General features: G+C 39.2%; 1 protein-coding gene across 1 annotated transcript in view; it reads right to left on the bottom strand.

Annotated features, from left to right (window-relative positions):
• Positions 1–13067, bottom strand: part of MCUB (mitochondrial calcium uniporter dominant negative subunit beta) — a 72978-nt gene that overhangs the window by 18670 nt on the left and 41241 nt on the right. The window lies entirely within an intron of this gene.

The following is a 13067-nucleotide window of genomic DNA, read 5'->3' as shown; positions in this document are numbered from 1 at the left end:
GGCTGGATTTGTACTCATTTTATATGTTCAATATGTGTATGACCTCCAGACTGAATGTTAGAGAGGACAAGGACAAGACGTTTTTCTTTACAATTCCCAATTTCCAGATGAATTGATTTGTAAAAGAAAAGGCTTACACTAGATAGGTCTAAGGTTTCTTCAGCCTCCAAATTCTTGGATTTTGTGATTCTGGGTTATAGACTGAAGGACTAACTTGGTAGGTTACTCATCCAGTATCTTGTACATATAGTGCTGAGCTCTATACAGAAAAGTGTATACATTCTTCTTTAATAGTTTACTTTTAAGACTTTATCATTATTTTTTTAAAAACCCTTACCTTCCATCTTGGAGTCAATACTGTGTATTGGCTCCAAGGCAGAAGAGTGGTAAGGATAGGCAATGGGGGTCAAGTGACTTGCCCAGGTCACACAGCTGGGATGTGTCTGAGGTCAAATTTGAACCTAGGACCTCCCATCACTGGGCCTGGCTTTCAATCCACTGAGCTACCAGCTGCCCCCTACTTTTTTTTTTTTCTAAACCCCTGTACTTCAGTGCACTGTCTCATAGGTGGAAGATTGGTAAGGGTGGGCAACGGGGGTCAAGTGACTTGCCCAGGGTCACACAGCTGGGAAGTGGCTGAGGCTGGGTCGAACCCAGGACCTCCCGTCTCTAGGCCTGACTCTCACTCCACTGAGCTACCCAGCTGCCCCTGCCCCCTACTTTTAAGACTTTAAACAATCACCCTAGTACAAATATTAATAATATGGAAATAGGTCTTGATCAATGACACATGTAAAACCCAGTGGCTCATTGGCCAAGGGAAGAGGGGAGGGAAAGAACATGAATCATGTAACCAAGGGAAAATACCTTAAATTAATTAACATTTTGTGTATTAAAAAAATAGTTTACTTTTAGTGTTTCCGGTTCAAATCACACAAAGAACCCACAATACCTCTCCTTGGGATCATGTGTATTCCAATAGTCACTTTTCTTAGCCCTTCCAGGGAAAGAATGGGGAGCTGATTTTAATGATAATTAACCAGACAGGGAAACTCAGGACTGTTAATTAGATGGCAGCCAATTGTTTGTTAGATAATGTAATTGATGCTGCTGGGGACCAGAAAGAGGAACCTTTAGGCAACACAGGAAGACAATCTTAGCCATCAAAGAAGGCAATTACATAGGAGTTTGATTGAGGAAACTTTTCTGGGCTGTGCATCATAATCATTAAAACCCAGAGCTCATCAAGAGGCTGTAAAGGAAAAGCAGGAGACACTGCAGGGGAGCTGCTGAGTTTCAAATTAAAATGGAGGGATTTACAAAGCAATATATACCATTATGTTTGAGTCACTCAATTGAGAGGAAGGGGAACTCTGCTTGCCTCAGTTTCTTCATCTTTTAAATGAGCTGGAGAAGGGAATAGCAAGCACCTCAGTATGTTTTGTCAAGAAAAACGCCAAATGGGGTCACAACAGTCAGGCATGCCCAAAATGACTGAACCACAATGCCAACCTTTACATTTTAAAAGGCAGAGGATCCAAAAAATGACCCTGAGGTGCCTGGTAAAGGAAACAGAATTCTCTCCTTATGTAAATTACAGAAAGGCCAATTTTTCTGTAAATGCTTGCTCTCTAAAGAGGGCTGTTCACTTAAAGGTCATCTCTGAAAAGCATCTCTTGGAAAAACTCTTCTGAAGCCAGGGAGCTCAGAAAGGGCTGACTCACTCACTGACCTCTTAACTCCAAACACTAATTTACCTAAGTATTACTTATTCTCTCCTTTGTTTTTTTTTTTTTTAAAAAAACTCTTACCTTCCATCTAAGAGCAAGAAGGGCTAGATAATGGGGGTTAAGTGACTTGTCTAGTCACACAACCAGGAAGTATCTGAGGCCATATTTGAAACCAGGACCTGCCATCTGTACACCTGGCTCTCAATCCACTGAGCCACCTCGCTGCTCCCTCTATCCTGTGACATATTCTCTCTCTCTCTCTCTCTCTCTCTCTCTCTCTCTCTCAGCTAAGTATGTTCTAAGTTTAAATTTTGGATTACATTCTAGAGAGTAGTAATAGTTCTAAAAAAAGTTTTTTAATTAAAAAAAGAAACCCACTGGTAGAAATGTGGATGACACAAAAGAGCATTTTCCAGGTAAGTCTAGTGACCAAATTATAACAAAATTCTGTAGTAGATAGCAAGGTGGCCCAGACACCCTGATGTTAGAAAGTCTACCACTGGAGACATTCTTCTTTCCAATCTTTTTCTAAGGATGCCCATTAGCCAGGAAGCACTATTCTACAGGAGAGCAAAGACCTGAAAGATAATGACTAGGACCAGTCCAGAAATATGAAATAAACTGAGGACCTCAATTAGAAGCAATGTGAGATATGTTTGATGGGGACATGATGGGATATGTAGATCACCCTAATGCAAATATTAATAATATGGAAATAGTTCTTGATCATGACACATGTAAAACCCAGTGGAATTGCTTATTGGCTATAGGAGTTGGGGTGAGAGTAGGGGAAGGAAAGAACATAAATCATGTAATCATAAAAAGATATTCTAAATTAATTAATTAAATAAAAATGTTAAAGCCAGACCAAACCAAAATAAAATAAAAAAGAAGCAATGTGAGAAGGATGCCCATGAAGCCAGAAAATATACTTCAGAAATAGGCAGTGGTCTGGACCAAGATGGAAACTCATCACAGAGTTCAGTAAGTGAGCCATCTTGGTCACAGTATCTACTACTCCCAAGAGCTCATTGTATCCTTGGGATGGTGGTTCTGCAACAAAATATAATGTTATCATCTCCCAGGGATGAGAGAAAGTGTGGCAGATATTATTACCACCCTACTGGCAAGTCAACCAAGTCCTTCATCCAAGAACGTGCTTCACACAACTAGAAGTCTGACCAATGTCATTTCACAGTTGTGGCCAACAACAGGTGAGACCTGTCCTTTCTCTTGTAAAGGTGTTGTATGCCCTCAGAGCTCAGCATCTGGCCCAATCATGCATGTCTTCTGCAAACACAACTGCTGAGGGGCGAGCTCGACTTCTGGTTGGAATTCAATGGCCACTGAGTTTATAATCTAATGAAGGATCCTTTAAGGGTCAGTGATTTGTCGTGTGTCCAGATTTAGGTTCTTGTATCTGGGAATGGATCCACCAATTGCAATGTCAAGGAACGTATCAGGGAATCCTAGAAACTCAGCCTTGGCATGGTTCTAGAGATGACCTAGTTTGCACATAAATAAACATGTACACTTTATCATCTTTGAAATGATGGACTTGGACTCAGTGAGCTTCTTTTTCATTAAACCCTTACTTTCCATCTTAGAATCAATATTGGGTATTAGTTCTAAGGCAGAAGAGCAGCAAGAGCTAGGCAATGGAGGCTAATTGATGTAGATTTTAAAATTAATATACAATAACTATTATATTTTACAAAGTTTTATTAATAATAACTAAAGTAAAAAAAAACCTACTAACTCAGCCCAGTCACAAAAGAAGAGAGTGGGCAGGAGGAGCTACAGAACTTATAAATAATAACGTGATCACACAAACTTGGAGGCACAGGAAAAGGGATGTTGGGAGACAAAAGGAACTCTGGGGAATGTAGTTCAAAAGGTATAAAATTGGATTGAGAGCCAGGCCTAGAGACAGGAGGTCCTAGGTTCAAATCCGGCCTCAGATACTTCCCAGCTGTGTGACCCTGGGCAAGTCACTTGACCCCCATTGCCTACCCTTACCAATCTTACACCTATAAGTCAATACACAGAAGTTAAGGGTTTAAAATTTAAAAAAAAAACATAAAAAAGGTATAAAATTTCTAATTAATACAGTGACTTGCTAGGAAGAGTCTGAGGCTAGATTTGAAGCCCAGACCTCTTTTCTCCAGGCCTGGTTCTCTATCCACTGAGCCACCCAGCTGCCTTCTAAGGCTCTCCTTTCTGGATCTCAATCTACAGTATGATCCTGACAAGCCCTTATCCAGACTCCACTTAAACCTAACCAATAATGAAGCTGAGAAAGTAAAAAAGAATTCTCATATATGGTAGCCAGGAGGAGTTATGGATAGCGTGTTGGACCAGGAATTAGGACGATGTAGGTCCAAATCCTGCTTCTAATGCATCTCAGCTGTGGCCAAGTTACTTAAGCATTCAGCCTCAGTAAATCTGTAAAATGGGGGTAAGAATAGCATCTATGTCACAGGCAAAATATAGTTTCCTGCTCCCAAAGAGCTCACAGGAGAGAAGTCTACCAGGAGAGATGACATGTAAACAACTACGTTCATATAAGATATATGGGATAAATTTGAAATAATCAACAAAGACAAGATCCTAGAATCAAGAGAGAATGGGGAAACGTTGCCTGCAGGAGGTGAGATTTTAGCTGGTTCCATGCTTACTAAATGCTTATTGATTTTAGGTAGCTTCTTAGCACCATGGCTAGAGGAAAGATTCATCTTCCCGAGTTCAAATCTGGCCTCAGACACTTATTAACTATGTTATCCTGGGCAAGTCACTTAACCCATTTGCCTTGACTTCCCCACCTGTAAAATGAGTTGGAGAAGGAAATGGCAAACCATCCAGGACCTTTGCCAAGAAAATCCCAAATAGGGTCATGAAGAGTTGGAAATGCCTGAAAACGGCTGAACAGCAACATTGATTTTAGGATCTTTGATCTGGTGCTGGAAGGGAGCTAAGGCTGTCTACCACTGAGAATATAAACACAAAGAAAGACAGTCCCTGCCCTCAAGGATTTTATGGTCTACTGGGGAAGAGAACATATAAAAGAAAGCTGGAAAGGGGTAGTTAAGAGGCTCAATAAATAGAGCCCCAGACCTAGAGTCAAGAAGATCTGAGTTGAGTCAAGAGGATCTGAGTTCAAATCAGGCTCAGATACTTTCTAGCTACATAACCCTGAGAAAGTCACTTAACTCCATTTGCCCAGACCTTGCCCTTCTGTCTTAGAGTTGTTACAAGAACAGAAAGTAAAAGGATTTTTTAAAAGATGCAGTTCAAGCATGAAGCATTTCTTAATCTCTCCGAACTGCTAATTTTCTTCCTCCCAAACTGTCTTGTATTTAACTCCTTGTTTTTATTTGTATTTATTGCCTTTATGCAATGTATACTTTAATATGTGCTTGTTTTCCCCCATTAGAATGTTTCTGAATAGTAGGAATTGTTGCTAGATTATTAATCATTCTTATTATAATTCGTGAATTACAATAATCTGTTATTAATAACAACAATGATAGGGCAGGACCATCCATTTGTGTTTTAAATATTTTAATAAATGCATGTTCAATGGTTTCCTTGCTAATCCTATTCATTTGATTTTATGCATTTAAAAGCATCATTCCAAAATAGATTTTGAGTGATAGATAATACATGTATAACCCAGTGGAATTGCTTATCAGCTCCAGGAGGGAGGAGGAAAAGAGGGGGAGGGAAAGAAAATGAATCACATAACCATGTAAAAATATTTTTTAAAAATAAAATTATATGAATATAAAAAAATAAACAGAAATAAAAGCATTATTCCAAGATGGGCTGTATAACTTCACCAGACTTCCTTGGGGATCTAAGATATGCAAAAGGCTAAGACGTCTTGCATTATATCATACAGTGCCTAGTAAAGTTGATTTTCAGATTTGCTACTGCATACTGGCAATTAGTCAAAGGAAGCGTTGGAATTTGCATCATGAATACCAAGTCAAAAGTAGCACCACCTGCCCCATAATATCTGCCTTGAAGGGCACCAGCTATGTCAGGGAAGGACTTCGCATACTTTCCAGTGCGATGTAAAAACTAGCTATTATTATTATAACAGTGATATATAGATATAAAGAAGAATGACCACCTGAAGAACTCACATTAAATAATGTACAGAAAGGAAATATTTGAGAAGGAGCATTTGTGGACCTAGACCTGGAAAGGACCTCATGGGTTTTCTAGAACAGCTCTATCATCTTCTAGATTAGAAAACTGAAGACCAAAGAGGTTAGTGGCATGCCATGATCACACAGATATTAAGCATCAGAGGCAGGATTTAAACCCTTTAGAAGGCAAGCAATTTGATATTAGTTACACACCTGCCATCATGCAAAACATTTCCATTATATAGTACTTTTAGGGTTCTACAAAATATTTTACACATTTACACTGGAAAGTAGGAGCTATTATTCCCATTTTACAGATGAGGTCACTGAAGGTCTTTCTAAGGTCACAGAGCTGGTAAGTTTCTGGAGCAGGATTTGAAACCAAGTCTATCCTGACTCCACGTCTAGTACTCTATCAACCGTACCACCTCACTTCTGGGCAACAACCCAGTGAAGACCCTAGAGTAGTTTGCCATTTTTTCCCTCCAGCTCATTTTACAGATGAGGAAACTGTGGCAAACTGGGTAAAGTGACTTGCCCAGGGTCACACAACAAGTAGTGTCAGGTCAGATTTGAACTCAGGAAGATGAGTCTTCCCTCTATCCACTGCTCCACCTTTAGCTGCCCTCAAATCATTAATCTAAATATCTCCTGATTCAAAATTCTACACCCAAGTAGTGTCAAGAGTAAGAGTAAGACTAATGCAAAAGGTTTAAAGTGGGCAGGGAAGATATCCAGGGTGATGGGTGAAATAAAAGTTGAATCAATCAGCCACAGGGCTAAGAAAATCTCCCAGTAGTGTGAAAAGAACACGGGACTTGAGTGTTGTTTAGTCTTTTCAATCATGTCCAACTCACTATGATCCCATTTGGAGTTTTCTTGGCAAAGATAACAGAAAAGTTTGCCAATGCCTTCTCCATCTCATTTTGCAGATAAGGAAACTGAGGCAAACAGGGTAAAGTGACTTGCCCAGATTTGAATTCAGGAAGACAAGTCTTCCTGATTCTGGGCTCAAATCACCTAGTTGCCTCCTTAGGAGTCTAAGTCCCAAGTTCAAATCCCAGTTCTTTCATTTAATATTTATGGGATCTTAGACCTCTTTGAATTCAGTTTCCTCATCTATAAAATGATGGTGCTGGGCTAACATTTAAATCTTCCCAGCTCAAAGATGAGAGAGAACTGTGGGAGCAGAGCAGAACAGACTCCCTGAAACAAGCACATGTGTCTCATTTGAGGTTTATCATTACTTATTTCATTTGGATCTCTCCCCAAATATTTTGGACTCAGTCAGGGGTCTACCCCTGCCTTCTTCCTACTCTTCCTCCTCCATCTTCTCACTCCATATGACTTTATTATTATTTTTTTCTTCATTTTGATCACATGGCTTGTATTTGGAACACTTGTTTCAGGAATGGGCATTGAAGCAAGAAGTGACTACTAGATCCTAGGCAACGTGAGTCAAGGTAGCAGCTGCTGCTGAGACAGGCAAATGAAGGCAGGCACAAATGGAAACATGAAAGAATCATTACATTTTTCTCTCCCTGGAGAGAAAAGTCCCATCCCTCCTGGAGAGCAGCAACTACAGCAACATCTGCTTTCTCCCCTAATTCACCAGGAGGCAGAAGGAGAAGTTTCCACAGAAAGGAAAGATTTTCTTTTCTTAAAGGCAGCATGATTTATTTGGGAAAAGAGCAAACATCAGAGGAATACACAGAATGACCCCCTGAAGAACTCATATTAAATAATGTACAGAAAGGAAATATTTGAGAAGGAGCACTTGTGGACCTAGACCTGGAAAGGACCTCCTGGGTTTATCTAGATCAACTCCATCTATCATCTTCTAGGTTAGAAAACTAAGGACCAAAGAGGTTAGTGGCATGCCATGATCACACAGATACTAAGCATCAGAAGCAGGATTTAAACCCAAAGCCTCTGGCACCAGAGTCAATGCTCTTTCCAGTACAATTAGGTAAGTCACTTAACCTGTCTATCATGGCTCCCCATCTGTAAAATGGGGATGATAAATAATAACACCTACCTAAGGCTGTTATAAGGATCAATTGAGTGAATATTGATAATGCAGTTTGCAAACTTTAAAACACTATATAAATGCTATTAGTATTATTATTAGATAATTAGAATACTCAGGAATATAAGAATTGTCGTATAAAACCTAATCTTATTAGCCAGCAAATACTCAAATTGGAAGGGGTGAGCTCACCTCAGAGCTAGAGAGATATGGCTGTGACTTAACATTCTCAGTAAATATCTTTTGATGTTTTCCTTTTAAAAGCGAATTAATATCATCTGGTTAACGATGAAAAACACACTGGATGGGGGGGGGTCCTAGGCAACAGAGCTGGAAACCCTAAATTCTCTCAGGGTTTCTCCCTGGAATCCTCTGCAGAAAAATAGGTTCATCTCTCTCTGAACCTAACCTGCTAGTCCATGTGACTTTAGAGTGAATTTAAGAGGACAAACTGCAATAACAATCCATACAGAAAAAAAACCTAAATGGATGAAAAATAGCTGTTATTCTAACTATGAAATACAATTGGGCACAGAATTAAAGAGAAGGAAGGGAGTAGGCTGGATGGCATTTCTGGATAACAGTTTGTGATTATTATAGTAGGCCATTTGTTAATTAAGAGTTAAGTAAGAATATATTAGAAAATAGTTACATAGCATAATTTATGGATAAATGTATAGGTAAGGTGTAAGTTAGGGCTTCTTTAAATGGAATTTCAGAGATGAATTGTGGGTAAGAGAATTTTTCCCAGAATGCCTTGAGTTATAGTCTTTACATTTTTGGGTCAATCCCGTGAGGATAGGAGATCCTGTTAGAGGCTCGGCTAAAGTGGGAAACTGATAAACATATTATGGATAAACATATTCAAATCAAGCTGGTGCTAACCTTATAATGTAAATATAAATGTAAATGTAAATATAAATATAAATATAACCAAAGGTTACCTTCTAACCAATTGACAGATAGAAACTGGTTCCTAAGGCTTTGTGGTTAGCTAAAGAATTCTCACCGTTAAAGGAAGTTTAGTCTGGCTGGTGCGGGAAACAAATCTTTAGTCCCATATCAAGCTGTGCTATTGGGCTTCTCCTGAGTTATCCTTGATACCATCTTAACCCCCACTGGTCATAACAGTTTTCACATCACATATATTTACAAATTATTCCCACTTCATGAGAGGTGTCTTATAGCAAAACAGTTCAGTACTACAGAGGCTTCATTAGCTTTTTAAAATTTTTATTTTTATTTTTCCCCATTTTATTTTATTTTATTTGTTATTTTTCACCAATTACATGCAATAACACATTTCCACATAAGTTTTGTGAAGTTATATGATCTTCATTAGCTTTTCAGTTATTCAGAGTTTGGCTTCCTTTTATTAATATTTTCATGTATATGAGAGTCAATTATGTACACTATTCTCACTGCTTATTTTATGCTCTTCCCGAGTTTCTCAAAATCTGCCACTTTCATAGCTTCTTACTGCACAATACTATTGTGTTATGTTCATTTTACCCAGTTTATCCAGTCATTCCCCAACTGCTGAGCACCTACTCTGTGGAGGGTTTTCTACCACATAAAGAGCTGCTATAAATATTCTGTTATATAACAAAACTGCTTCTGTCTCTGACATCCATGAGGGTCTATTCCCTGTAGAGAAAATAACTGGGTCAAAAAGTTTGAATAGTTTATTCACTTTCATTGTATAATCACAAACTGTTACCCAGAATCATGAAATCAATTCACAGCTCCCCCTGGAGAGTAAACTGGTATGTCCAACTTCCCATAGTCCCTCCAACATGGACGGCTCCCATTTTTGTCCCCTTGTCATATGTCAATAGCACATTTCCAATAATGCCCCACATGTAAAAAATACTCTGAGATATCAATAATATGATCATATCAAATATGAGCATAAAACAAGGTAGGTCAATCACAAAAAAAGAATAAAGGACAGCCCATGGAAATGATCATTTCAATTTTGTGTTTTTAAGTTCAGAATGAAACAATTTTAAACATAGAATTGGGGGAGGGCAGCTAGGTGGCCCAGTAGATTAAGAGCCAGGCCCAGAAGGAGGCCCTAGGTTCAAATCTGCCCTCAGACACTTCCTAGCTGTGTGACCCTGGGAAAGTCACAACCCCCATTACCTAACCCTTACAAATCTTCTACCTTGGAACTAATATTGATTTTAGTTCTAGTATTAATTATTTTGATTTTATTATTTACAATTTTATTGTTGATATTATTGTTTGATATTGATTTTATTATTGTTAATATCGATTTTAGGTTCAAAGTTAAGCAAAGAAAGAAACACTGAGTGTATGTATAACATATTGACATTTTCAGTGGCACATTATTCTCAATGAAATGTGCAAAAAAAGTACCTACAGGAGATAGCGAGACTTCCAGTTAAGATGGCGGCAGAGTAAGGAGCAACTGCTCAATCTCTCCTAACCGAAGCATAAAGGACTCTTCAAGGGGACATAAAAACGAATCCAGACGAATGAAGAGACCCCACAACAGGGCACAGCATTGAAGGTACATGGAATCCGGGCATTTCCACGCTATAAAGGGGTGAAACAGCTCTCACTAAAACGCGAGAGGAAGAAGCCTCTCCCCCACCCCCCACACCATGCACAGCACCAAGGCCAGCCCACAAGAGTTAAAGCAGATTTTGGGGCACCCATTAAGTGACTGGCAGCTCCAGGGCTTGTTCCTGAGAGCAGCAAGACTTAGGACCCCAAGAGGCTAAAGAACGTTCACGGACTTTCCTGAGCTCCTGCACGGATGAAGACATTGCCCTAGGTGCGGACAAGGATCTCGAGTGCAGGCTTGGACCTCAAGTGGGGACCCTGTGCAGACGGGAGCATGGCTGTGGAACCAGCCCGAGACTGCTGAAGGAGCCTCGGGCAGAGGGGCAGACCAGGGATGACCAGGAGGCTCAACCCCGAGAACAACGAGACCTGAGACCTCGGGAGCCTACACAGCGCAGACGGATCCCGAGTGTGAGGATAAAGCAGAGAAGGTGCTGGGCTAACAACAATGGCAAGACAAAATCGGGAAGCCCAGAAGAGGAAGATTATCAAGAAGAACTCTGTAATATTCGACAACTTTAGCACTGAGAAAATCCAGAAAACAGAGGAGAACAAACAAGAAATCATATCCAAACCTTCCCAAAATAATGAAAACTGGTCACAAGCTATTGAAGAGTTCAAAGCTGAGATGATGAGAAAGATGGAAGAGATCTGGCAAGAAAATAATAGTTTAAAAGGCAGAATTTCACAATTGGAAAGTGAGGCTCAGAAATCAAATGAACTGATAAGGAAATTGAATACCAGAAATGACCAGATTTGAAAAGGAAAACCAAAAGATTATAGCCGAAAACCAGTCCCTAAAGGCTAGAAATGAGCAATTAGAAGCCAATGATCTCTCAAGACAGCAAGAACAAATAAAACAAAGTCAAAAGACTGAAAAAATAGAAGGAAACATGAAATATCTCAATGAGAGACCAAGAAAACTGGGCTAGAAGAGACAATTTGAGAATCATTGGTCTTCCAGAAAAATCAGAAATTAATAGAAACTTGGACTTCATACTAAAAGAAATTATTCAGCAAAATTGCCCTGAAGTTCTACAACAAGAGGGCAATATAGACATTGAAAGGATCACCCTTTAGACTAGACCCAGAAAGGACAACACCCAGGAATATAATAGCCAAATTAAAGAGCTTCCAAGTAAAAGAAAAAATCTTACAAGAAGCCAGAATGAGACAATTCAAATATCAAGGAGCACCAATCAGGATCACACAGGATCTGGCAGCCTCCACGCTAAAAGACCGCGAGGCTTGGAATATGATATTCAGAAAGGCAAGAGAGCTGGGCCTTCAACCATGGATCAACTACCCATCAAAACTGACTATATACTTCCAGGGGAAAGTATGGGCATTCAACAAAATTGAAGATTTCCAAGTATTTGCACAGAAGAGACCAGGACTAAATGGAAAGTTTGATACCCAACCACAAAAATCAAGAGAAACATGAAAAGGTAAATAAGAAACAGAGGGGAAAGAAAGAAAAATCATAATTTTATAAATTTACCTCTTTAAGGGCTTCAATAAGATCTAATTATCTGTATTCCTATGTGGAGAAATGCTATGTATAATTCTCTGTAGTGAACTCTATTCACTATTATAGTATTCACTATAATAGCAATCAGAAGAATAATTCATAGGGAGAGTGTGGAATACTAAATGGTCTAAGATGACATGTGGGGTGGGAAAGAGGGGGGTGAATAGTAGGGGACACCAAGAGAAAGTTGAGTGAATAAGAAAAATAGGATATTCTATTATGCACAAGGAGGGCATGGGAAGGGGAGGGGACAAATACTATTATAAGAAGAAGAGGAAGAGAGCATTAAGAGGTAATATTTAAACCTTATTCTCAGTGTAATCAACCCGGAGAGGGAAGAGTAGCTATATTATCCATTACGATAAAAAACTCTATCTAACCCTACTGAGAAAGTTAGAAGGGGTAAACCAAGGGGAGCAGGGGAGTGGGGAGGTCATAAAAGGAAGGGGAAAAGAAGGGGGAGGGAATTCATTAGGCCTTTAAAAATAAAAAGAGGGGAATAACAAAGGAGGAGGTAGAAAAGGAAGTTAATCAAAGGAGGGGATAAGGGATACCGGCTCAAAGCAAACCACTGGTTTAAAAGAAAATAGTGTAAGAAAAAGGGGTGGGACTAGGGGAGGATACAAAAATGTCAGTGAGTGCACAACTGATAATTATAACTCTGAATGTGAATGGGATGAACTCACTCATAAAAAGGAAGCAAATAGCAGAGTGGATCAGAAACCAAAATCCTACCATATATTGTCTACAAGAAACACATATGAGGCGGGTGGACATACACAAGTTTAAGGTTAAGGGCTTGAACAAAATCTTTTAGGCATCAAATGAGAAAAAAAAAGCAGGAGTGGCTATTATGATCTCTGACAAAGCCAAAGTAAAAATAGATAGGATTAAAAAAGACAGGGAAGGTCATTACATCCTGATTAAAGGCAGTATAAACAATGAGGAAATAACACTGCTCAATATATATGCACCAAGTGGTATAGCATCCAAATTCTTAAAGGAGAAACTGGCAGAGCTCAAGAAGGAAA

The sequence above is a fragment of the Gracilinanus agilis genome, chromosome 6, assembly GCF_016433145.1.
Source record: "Gracilinanus agilis isolate LMUSP501 chromosome 6, AgileGrace, whole genome shotgun sequence".
NCBI classification, from domain to species: domain Eukaryota; kingdom Metazoa; phylum Chordata; class Mammalia; order Didelphimorphia; family Didelphidae; genus Gracilinanus; species Gracilinanus agilis.
This window is presented reverse-complemented; position numbering and strand designations above follow the sequence as displayed.